Here is a 10,853-nt window from a genome sequence, read left to right on the forward strand (position 1 = left end):
GGGCCAGACATGCCTGGGTGTAGAAATAGTTCTGGCGCCCCCGCGTGGGCGTGGTCATCGTACTAACTCCTCCCCGTTGCAAATGTTTCTATGGTAACGAGTCAATGGCCCAACACCTGAGGATAATGCTCAACAGCTTATCACTGGTAATTCTAAACTTTTGAGTTTTCGGTTGTTTCAGTAAGTCTAATGCCGCGTACACACCATCACTTTATGTGATGAAAAAAAACTAAGTTTTTAAAAACGTCAATTAAAATGACCGTGTGTGGGGGAAAACGTTGTTTTATGTCTTGTGAAAAACGAAAAAAAAAATTGAAGCATGCTTCAATTTTTTGTGTCGTTTTTCAAAAATGGCGTTTTTAAACCTGCACATGCCCATAAGCAAGTTAGGACGTGAGTTTCAATGGAACAGAGAGCCGTTGTACGTGCTGAACGTAACCGCGTTTTGCTAGAGCTTTTGGAAAAAACGATGGTGTGTATTTCGTTTTTGAAAATTAAGTTTGAAAAACTTTGTTTTTTTTCATCACATAAAACATCGTTTTTTTCTATCACAAAAAACGACCGTCTGTACGCGGCATAATGCTTGCACAAGCATCCTGAACTTTACCGTATATAGACCGTCGCATGTCTATATACGTCCTTACTTTGAAGAGGGATATCTCGATAATGGCAGCAGCTGCTGCCACAACCGAGGTATCCATCTCTTCAGGCGGCAGTCCTGTAAACGATAATGGTGGTCTCTTTGGCGGATTTACCGCAAGATCACCGTTATCGGCGGTGGGGGAGGGGTCCCCCCCTCCCGCTGCTCTCCTGCGCCCTCCGCTGCTTACCAGAGCCGGCGGTAGCGGCAGAGGTGGTCGGGACTTGTCCGTGGCTGGGTATGGAGATGAGTGAGGGCAAGATGGCCCCCACCCATCTCCATATCATAGCACTTTCGCCCATACGTTTTAAAGGGCAATTTTATTTTTGTCATTTTTACATTTACAATTTTTTTTTATTTTTTTATTGCCTTTTAGTCTAAATATGAGATCTGTGGTCTTTTTGACCCCAGATCTCATATTTAAGAGGACCTGTCATGCTTTTTTGTTTACATTCCTTGTAATCGGAATAAAAGTGACCCAATTTTTTTTTTTAAAGCGCCCTGTCCCGACGAGCTCGCGCACAGAAGCAAACGCATACGTGAGTAGCACCCGCATATGAAAACGGTATTCAAACTGTGAGGTATTGCTGCGATCATTAGAGCGAGAGCAATAATTCTAGCCCTAGACCTCCTCTGTAACTTAAAACATGCAACCTGTAGAATTTTTTAAACGTCGTCTATGGAGATTTTTAAGGGTAAAAGTTTGACGCCATTCCATGAGCGGCGCAATTTTGAAGCGTGACATGTTGGGTATCAATTTACTCAGCGTAAAATTATCTTTCACAATATGAAACATCAGTGGGCTAACTTTACTGTTGTCTAATTTTTTAATTAAAAAAAATTATTTTTTTTTCCAAAAAAAGTGCGCTTGTAAGACCGCTGCACAAATACGGTGTGACATAAAGGGGCTGATTTACTATTATCACTGCGCTGCGCCGGGGCATGGCTTAATTAGTGCGCTGGATGAAGCCTTAATTAGGCGCATGAACCGGAGTAGCAGCGGGCACAATGCAAGTAATATGTAAAGTCGCCGCCGAACTCCCTATAGAAGTCTATGGGAGAAAGTAAAAGTGTTAATTTTAAAGGTTAATATGCAAGTTTTGTCCTAAAAAGTGTTTGGAGACCTGAGTCTTGCCCCAGGGGACATGTATCAATGCTTTTTTTATTTTTTAAAACGGCCGTTTTTTCGGGATCAGTGAATTTAATAATGCTTAAAGTGAAACAATAAAAGTGAAATATTCCTTTATATTTCGTACCTAGGGGGGTGTAAAGTGAGCATGTGAAATATCGCATGTTTCCCGCACTTAGAACTGTCCCTGCACAAAATGACATTCTGAAAGAAAAAAAGACATTTAAAGCGGAGTTCCGGCCACAATTTCACTTTTTAAATATAAATACCCCTGTAATACACAAGCTTAATGTATTCTAGTAAAGTTAGTCTGTAAACTAAGGTCCGTTTTGTTAGGTTGTTACAGCATTTAGACACTTTATAAAATAGAAATTGACTGGGGCCATCTTAAGTGTGGGCATCATGAAGCCAGACTGTATGACTTCCTGGATTTCAGCCTTGCAGATCTCGCACATGCTCAGTGCTGCACAAGCAGTGTCAGATCAGGTTTCAGCACCTGTGCTGTCCAAGTCACATGATTCTTTGAGACTGGGGAGTGCACAGACTCCTGGAAAGTTACACCCACTACATTCCCAGGAGTAGGTTAGGAAGCATTAAGCACCTAGGTGCAGGAAGTGGGAAGATTAACTATTCTGCCTAGCAACAACACTTTGAAGGCATCTAAAAAAAAAAAAATTTTCGTAAAGGACTAATGACATGTTTTTAAAACTACTGATGTAATGTTATATTTATGGGTGGAACTCCACTTTAAAATTCACTCGCGGCAATAATTAATTGTTGGCTCCCGGCCCTTCAGGTCTGGTGTGGATTTTAAGGGGAACTCCACCCCAAATTAAAAAAAAATGGCGTGGAGTCCCCCCAAAAATCCACACCAGACCCTTATCCGAGCACGTTAACCTGGCCGCCGCAGAAAAGAGGGGGGGACAGAGTGCACCCCCCTCTCCTGAACCGTACCAGGCCACATGCCCTCAACATGGGGAGGATATCCCCATGTTGATGGGAACAAGGGCCTCATCCCCACAACCCTGGCCCGTGGTTGTGGGGGTCTATGGGCGGGGGGCTTATCAGAATCTGGAAGACCCCTTTAACAAAGGGACCCCCAGATCCCGGCCCCCACCTGTGTGAAATGGTAATGGGGTACATTGTACCTCTACCATTTCACCAAAAAAAAGTGTCAAAAATGTTAAAAATGACAGTAGCCGGTTTTTGACAATTCTTTTATAAAAAAATACAGTTTTTAAAACTTTTTTTCCATTGATACATGTTCCCTCGGGCAAGACCCGGGTTCTCAAAGACGTTTTCACAGGCATACTATAGACACCCAGCAGGTACAATATTTAAAGTAATTTTTCATTTTTTTATTTTTTATTTAAGCATCATTAAAATCACTGCTCCTGAATCTTTAGGTGCAAACTACAGAGCACACAGCCAGTACACACCAATTAGCTTTAGGTGTAAACTACAGAGGACACAGGCAATAAACCACGTAAGAATACTGCAGCTAGCACAATCACCTGCCTGCCAGTAAATTAGGAAGAACTGATCTAGCTAAACTATACAGTGTATAAATATATGTACAACACCTGAGATGTATATATATCCTCTACACACTGTAACTTTAACTGACTAGCCTGCCTGCTCTATTTACCTGCTAAAAATGACACTCTCTCTCTCTGTCCTCTCTTAACCACCGCAACACACTACAGAAGACCGACCTGCAGGCGGCCTTTTATAGTGTGGGGCGTGTACTAAACCCCCTGAGCCATAATTGGCTAAAGCCACCCTGGCTTTGGCCAATTATGTCTCTCCGTTTTTTGCAAGCTGTGTATGGCCAAGCATGCGGTCATAGTGCATGCTTGGCCAATCATCAGCCAACGATGCCGCAGTGAATTATGGTCTGTGAAACGTAACTTGAATTTGGCGCGATCGAACCGTTTTGTTCGTATTTCGACGAACGATCGAACATACGATGTTCGAGTCGAACATGAGTTTGACTCGAATACGAAGCTCATCCCTACTGGTCATTAAAGGGGGTAAATCCTTCCGGGGCTGAAGTGGTTAAAGGCATTTGACAGGATGTGAGAAGGTGATGTTTTATAAATGCTGCACCAATTTGTATATTCCGCATCATGCGTACATTTTACGCTGTTTCCGCACAGCATATCCTACGCCCATTAGCTTTTATGGGTTGGTATCGCCTGCCAAATGTGACAGGGAGATCATTTTTGCTGCAGACATGAAACAAAGCATTGTGGCTGCAGCATGTGAACACCCCTTTGCAGCTGAAGGGGACAGTAAAAACACTGCTGAACTGCATATTTTACCACCCCACAACCACAAGTATAAATGAGGGCGAAGCCCTATTTTCTAAAACTGCTTAGCAGATGTTGGTAAGGAAATAAAACTTTTAGGCTCCGTTCACAGTAATGATTTTGCCACAATTTTCAGTGTGATTAAGTAGTAGACATGTGCATTCGTTTTCGTCCGAATGCATTTTCGTCCGAATTTCGGGTAGTTTCGTTTTAACAAACGAAAACGAATGTACAGAATCCGAAAGATCCGACATAAAAAAATGCTTTATTTTAGTTTTCGTTGCTACAACAGTTCGATATAGATAAGAGATTTGACATGACGCTGACAATATCTGTGTCTATCGAATCTGTGGTCGAATGTGCCTAACCTTAACTTTATTAGTCCAAGATTATTCTACATAGAGAGAAAAGAATCGACATAGAGAGAAAAGATTCAACATTATAGAGAGGAAAGATTAGACACTATAGAGACAGTGTTGAGGTAGACCATTCGACATGAACGACGAAGATTCAACGAAGCAGCAAAAAACATACAAACGTTGAATCTGTCATTGAAGGCTTATGGTGTCTGTAGAAAGTTCTGAGAAGATTCGACGGAGCAGCGAAACTGTACAACGCTGCAATCGTACAATTCCAGTCAAATTTCCAGTTGAATGTTCCGCCTACAAGCTATAGAAGACTTAGAATGTTGGTTGACTAGTAATAATAATTTATAAATATAATTATTACTAGTGTCATACAACATTAGAATTCTTCTATAGCTTGTAGGCGGAACATTCGACCGGAAATGTACGATTGCGGCGTCGTACAGTTTCGCTGCTCCGTCGAATTTTCTTAGAACATTCGACAGACACCATAAGCCTTCAATGACAGATTCAACCTTAATTAATTCGGATTTTCGGATGAATGCATTTTTTAACTAAACAAATAGCCAGATTCACAAAGAGTTACGCCGGCGTATCAGTAGATACGCCGACGTAACTCGAAATCTAAGCCGTCGTAAGTTTAAGTGTATGCTCAAACTGAGATACACTTAAACCTAGCTAAGATACGACGGCCTGCGCCGTCGTATCTTAGGGTGCAATTTTTCCACTGGCCGCTAGGTGGCGCTTCCGTTGAGTTCGGCGTAGAATATGTAAATGACTAGATACGCCGATTCACGAAAGTACGTGTGCCCGTCACAGTAAAGATACGCCGTTTACGTAAGGCGATTACCGGCGTAAAGTTAGTCGAACAAATAGCTGGCCTAGTCAATGTTAAGTATGGCCGTCGTTCCCGCGTCGAAATTTGAAAATGTAACGTCATTTGCATAAGTCGTCCGTGAATGGGGCTGGACGTAATTTACGTTCACGTCGAAACCAATACGTCCTTGCAACGTACTTTGGAGCAATGCACACTGGGATATGTACACGGACGGCGCATGCGCCATTCGTAAAAAACGTCAATCACGTCGGGTCACCAATCATTTCCATAAAACATGCCCCCCCAATCCTCATTTGAATTAGGCGCGCTTACGCCGGCCCCATTTACGTACGCTGCCGTAAGATAGGAGGCAAGTGCTTTGTGAATACAGTACTTGCCTCTCTGACATAAGGCGGCGTAGCGTAAATACGATATGCTACGCCGCCTTAAAGATGCGGCGCCCTACATGAATCCAGCTAATAGAAGATAAAAAACGAATTTTGGGAGTAACTAAATAAATTTCTTTTTCGGACGAAAACGAAAATTCCGAAATGAAATATTTCAGTGTGCACAAGTCTATTAAGTAGTGCGACTTTGATACGACTTGTTTGTGTTTTTGCATATTTTCTGCGACCAGTAGCACAGGAATCTTTTCCAAAATGTCGCCATGTTAAATTGATGTCAATGGGCACCATTGATAATAATAATATGCCTTTCCGTTGTCATGCGATTAAATTGCTTTAGTCTGAATGGAGCCTTAAAATTATATTTTAAATGAGCCCACGTGTTTTCCTAGTGCTCCGCGCATAGCTCCTTGTCTGATGGAAGGGCGCGCTGTTCTATGAATTATCTGCTACATTGTAACCTCGAGGAAATGGAAGAAGAAGAAAAGAGAAACTCTCTACAGTCCTCTGCTGGAGAAGCTTCTGACATGCAGATGTTCACACTTCAGTCATTCCAGGCTTCGCCGGATGGCGCGTGGGATTTTATTTCCTGTACAATGCAGGGAAATGTCATTAATGCTTTCCTATGAATGTGACTGTATTGGGGTTTGTGGATGTTCTGCAGATTTCTGGGCAGCTATTGTATGTGAGAAAGATACAGTGACTGCAACTGTCCTGTTCATATCTGAGCGCTGTAGGAAAGTGCGCAAAATCACGTGCATTTATACAGAGCGCCAAAGCGTGCCCTGGAGTGCCACTTATACTTAATAAAGTGATATTAAAAACTCAGCTGATTTTATCTCTTACTGAGTATGCAGATTCTCTGGGGCAGATCCACAAAAGAATTACGCCGGCGTATCTATTGATACGCCGCTTAATTCCAAATTTTCTGCGTTGTATCTTTGTTTTGTATGTACAAAACAAGATACGACTGCATCTGGGATAGATCTGACAGACGTACGTCTTAGTACGCCGTCGGATCTTAGGTGCATTTTTTCGGCGGCCGCTAGGTAGTGTTTCCGTCGAATTCCGCGTTGAGTATGCAAATTAGCTTGTTACGGCGATCCACGAACGTACGTCCGGCCGGCGCATTTTTTTACGTTGTTTGCGTTCGGCTTTTTCCGGCGTACAGTTACCCCTGCTATTATGAGGCGTACTCAATGTTAAGTATAGCCGTCGTTCCCGCGTCGCCTTTTGAATTTTGTACGATGTTTGCGTAAGTCGTTCGCGAATAGGGATTTGCGTAGAATGACGTCACCGTCGTAAACATTGGCTTGTTCCGATTTTATTTCGAGCATGCGCACTGGGATACCCCCACGGACGGCGCATGCGCCGTTAAAAAAAAAACGTTGTTTTTACGTCGGGTCACGACGTATTTACATAAAACACGCCCCCATCACATCCATTTGAATTCCGTGCCCTTACGCCACCAAAGATACACTACGGCACAAATTCTTTGAGGATTCAAAATAAGTTACGGCGGCGTAGTGTATCTTAGATACGCTGCGCCCGGAGGAAATATGCGCCGAGGTACGTGAATCTGCCCCTCTATCTTTAACCCCTGCCAATGTTCCTGTTTTTAGCCGGTGCCATGATCACTGACCCGGGTTTTGTGTTTCAGGGTGACTCCTTTCTCTTACTGAATCCTATAGAGCCACCCTTGCATGCAGGGACTAGAGTTCTGTCTCTCTACATTGTGTGCATCAATACGCTGGGGGCTGGGCTGCCTGAACCTGAAAGAGACAGCTAGCTCAGGAATCAAAGATGGTGACGAGGGACACAGACTCCTGAACAGCAGATCGCTGCAGGATATCGCTGAATTCACTGGGCAGGCGAGTGTCTTTATAAAGAGAACCCAACATAACAGGTACGGGGGATGGGAAGAAGCCAAACCTGGGGTGGGGGGGTTCCTAAGTATTTTTTTAAGTGAATGACATTTAGTGCTCTTTTAGATGGGCAGTAAAAACGGCTGGCGGAGCCGTGGTTTTACCACTCCCCGGTCGCCCACCTGAACTGTCCCAATGCAGCTGGACGGGGGTTGCAGTCTATTTATCCCAAAGGTGTTCTATCGGGTTGAGGTCAGTCAAATTCCTCCTTCACCCCAAACTCGCTCATCTATGTCTTTAAAGTGGAGTTCCACCCATTTTTTTATGTTTGTCTGTGCTGCATGCTCTAATCTCATAGTGTTCAGAATGGACAATTTTTATTTAATTTGTTGCTTCTAAATACCTTTATTTTGTAGTCCTTCATTACTTCCTCCTCCTTATTTGCAAGGGTTTCTGGGATAGGCATCATGTTTCCCAGTAGTCCTTGCAAACCTGACTGAAACCTATTACACTGCTTGTGCACTGAGCATGTGCAAGATATGCAAAGCTGAAATCCAGGAAGTCATACCGTCTGGCTTCATGATGCCCACACTTAAGATGGCCACGGTCTATTTCTAGATTATAAACTATCTAAATGCTGTAACAACCTAACAAAACGGACCTTAGTTTACAGACTAACTTTACTAGAATACATTAAGCTTGTGTATTACAGGGGTATTTATATTTAAAAAGTGAAATTGTGGGTGGAACTCCCCTTTAAGGACCTTGCTTTGTGCACTGGTCCAAATCATTTGGTGGACGGGGATTGGGGTGTGGGGTTGTTTTCCAGGGGTTGGGCTTGGCCCCTTAGTTCCAGCGAAGGAAACTCTTAAGACGTCAGCATACAAAGACATTTTGGACAATTTCATACTTCCGACTTTTTTTGGGGATGGCCCCTTCCTGTTCCAATATGACTGCAAACCAGTGCACAAAGCAAGGTCCATAAAGACATGGATGAGTGAGTTTTGGGGTGAAGAAACTTGACTGCACAGAGTCCTGACCTCAACCCTATAGAACACGTTTGGGCTTAAATTAGAGCGGGGACTGTGAGCCAGGCCTTCTCATCCAACATCAGTGCCTGACCTCACAAATGCACTTCTGGAAGAATGGTAAAATATTATATATAAATATACCGAGAATTGAAGCTGTTATAACTGCAAATGGTGGGCCAACTCAATATTGAACCCTACGGACTAAGACTGGGATTCCATTAAAGCGGTGTTCCGTTCCCCCCAAAAAAACAGCAGCTTCACATTTTGCAGCTGCTGGCTTTTAATAAATGGACACTTACCTGTCCTGGAGTCTAGCGATGTCGGCACCTGCAGCGGATGTTTCCATCAGCTGTCGGGTGCTGCCACCGCCATTGTGGGTAAGGGTACCCGGTAGTGTAGCCTTTACGGCTTCATGCCGGGAACCCTACTGCACAAGCGCAATACCTGCTCCTCTCTCCTACTGGCCCGGTGGCCCAGACTCCCAGAAGTGGGAAAGGATACCCGTCCACCTCCCCCCCCCCCCCCCCCCGAAAGGTGCCAACTGTGGCACCGGAGGGGGGGGAGGAAACTGATGAGCGGATGTTCCACTTTTGGATGGAACTCCGCTATAAAGTTCATGTGCTGTAAAGGCAGGTGTCCCAATATTTTTGACCACAAAGTATATCTATCTATCTATGTTTACATATATAATTTTAATAAAAAAGATTTTCACAATTTTTCCTCCTTTGCTGCATATCAGTGCCGCAGATCTCCTGCAGTCCAACAATGGCAGCATGGCGTTTTTCATGGCGGGTTTTCATGGTGATAACTAACGGCGGCTGGTCCATAAGGGGCATAGGGACATTGCTCCCCTAATCTCCATGCGGGTACCAGATGCAAAGATTACGTTTTTTTTTAAAGCACATGATAAGAGCCTGAGGCTCTAATTGGCTTAAAAAATGTTGGGCTCGGGGCGCAGACCACTGCGCCCCGAGCCCACCCACTTGTGACATTAACAAATTCGCTATTGTCTTCCTGCTTCTCCTCCCAGCCATTACAGGAAGCAAGTCCTAAGACTGGATTGGCCAGGAGGAGAAGCGACAGGATTGGGAGAAGCTGTCTGCAAACCTGGATGGAGCAAGTGCGGGACTTGTGGGGGTAGGGGGTTTGTTTGCCACCCCCCCCCCCAAAAAAAAACAATGGAGCACCAGCCACCAACAGTGGACCAGGCTTGTGTTGAAATAGCTACTTGTAGTCTCCATCGGAAGATCATGTAACAATGACAACACTGGAGCAGAACATTTGGAAACAGGAGCAGAGTGTTGCCTCTCCATAGTGGAAGTCGCCTAAACACTGAACTCTGTTGCAGGATCACCCACTATTAGATTGCAAGCTCTTATGCAACATGCAATATGGCTACCTGGAGGTGTTCTGTACATAGAATGTATACAGAATGCCCCCCAGAAACATCATTTCCTGCTTGTGTTATTGGCTCACTGATTTTCCCAGAAGTCTGCACTACACTGCATTCCTTTAGACGTGATTTCCTATTAGGAGTATCTCACCAAAAATGACATTTTTGTTGTATCTACAAGTCAGATTTCAGGCATCCATTGCAACAAAAATGTCATTTTTGGTGAGATACTCCCAATAGGAAATCACGTCTAAGGCCCCATACACACGATAGAATCCATCCGCTGAAAAATCCCAGCGAATGGGTTTCAGCGGATAGATCCTATGGTGTGTACACGCCAGCGGATCTGTTTCCGCGGATATTTATCCCCAGGGATGGATTCCAGCGGATAAATATTTGATGACATGCTATCAAATCTATCCGCTGGAATCCATCCCAACGGATGGATCCGCTGGTCTGTACAGACTCACCGGATCCATCCGTCCTAAGGGATCCCCCGCATGCGTCGTAATGATTCGACGCATGCGTGGAATTCCTTATATGACAGCGTCGCGCACGTCGCCGCGTCATAATCGCGGCAACGGCGCGACACGTCATCGCCAGAGGATTTCGGCGCGGATTTCGATTCGATGGTGAGTACACTCCATCGCATGGAAATCCGCGCAAATCCTCGAGAGGATTTATCCGCGGATACGGTCCGCTGGACCGTATCCGCGGATAAATCCTCTCGTGTGTATGGGGCCTAAAGGAATGCAGTGTAGTGCAGACTTCTGGGAAAATCAGTGAGCCAATCACACAAGCAGGAAATTATGTTTCGGGGGGGCATTCTGTATACATTCTATGTACAGAACACCTCCAGGTACATAAAAATGTGTCAAAATTGTCCGAAGTGTCCGC

The sequence above is a fragment of the Rana temporaria genome, chromosome 4, assembly GCF_905171775.1.
Source record: "Rana temporaria chromosome 4, aRanTem1.1, whole genome shotgun sequence".
Lineage (NCBI taxonomy): Eukaryota > Metazoa > Chordata > Amphibia > Anura > Ranidae > Rana > Rana temporaria.